General features: G+C 15.2%; 1 protein-coding gene across 1 annotated transcript in view; it reads right to left on the bottom strand.

The window, feature by feature from the left end:
- Positions 1-962, bottom strand: part of LOC119588193 (lutropin-choriogonadotropic hormone receptor-like) — a gene marked incomplete at its 3' end in the record, with an annotated part of 106,720 nt that overhangs the window by 91,009 nt on the left and 14,749 nt on the right.

Below are 962 nucleotides of genomic sequence, written 5' to 3'. Positions count from 1 at the left end.
CATCTATCCCTTATTAAATTTTTATTATAATTAAAATTATTTTTTTTTTATTATTGTTATTATTTATTTTTTCTATTTCCCATTTTTTTTTATCTTATTTATTTATCTTATTTTTCATTTTTATTATTTTTTGTTATTATTTCATTATACCATTATTAAATTTTTATTATTATTATTTATTTTTTTTATTAAAATTATTATTTTTTTTAAATTTTTTAAATTTTCGTAATTTTCATTATTAAAACACAATTTTTTTTTAAATGTTTTTATAATATCATCATATCTCATCCCTTTTTTTATTATTTTATTATTTATTATTATTATTATTTTTAATTATTTATCCTTTTTTTTCATTGTTTTTAATCTCAAATTTTTATTTTTTTCATCATTATCCCATTTTTCATTCACCATCATCATCATCATTATTTTTTATTATCAATTATATATTTTGATGATGATGATTCCATTTTCATTTTTTTTCTTTATTAGTATTACATTCTTTATTTTTAATACAATAATTGTCCTTTTTTCTATTGTTACCATTAATATTATGAATATCATTTAAAAAATTTTTTTTTGTCACATTTTTCAAATTTTTATTATTATAGGGTTTTGGGTTTTTGTTTTTTTAATTTTTTTTCTATTATCATTATCATTTACTTTCATTATTGATATCATTATTATTTTCCCTTCCCTACTACTAAATTTTAAAATCATTATTTATTCTCTTGGCCATAATTATCCTTTTTATCATACTAATTTTTAAATTTTTTTTTTTTCCCTTACATCATTATCAAACTGTTTTATCTTAAACCCTTTTCATTATTTTTAAACTTTTGCTTATTTTTATTTTTACTTTTTTTGTTATCTTCAGTGTTTTTTTATTATTCTTTCTAGTTTCATCATTTTTAAAGATCATCATCCCTTTAATTTTTTATTACTAAACTAAATTTTAGAATCAC

The sequence above is a fragment of the Penaeus monodon genome, chromosome 23 (genome assembly GCF_015228065.2).
Source record: "Penaeus monodon isolate SGIC_2016 chromosome 23, NSTDA_Pmon_1, whole genome shotgun sequence".
Taxonomy (NCBI): Eukaryota; Metazoa; Arthropoda; class Malacostraca; order Decapoda; family Penaeidae; genus Penaeus; species Penaeus monodon.
The sequence above is the reverse complement of the archived record's forward strand: the minus strand, read 5'-3'. Positions and strand labels throughout refer to the sequence as shown.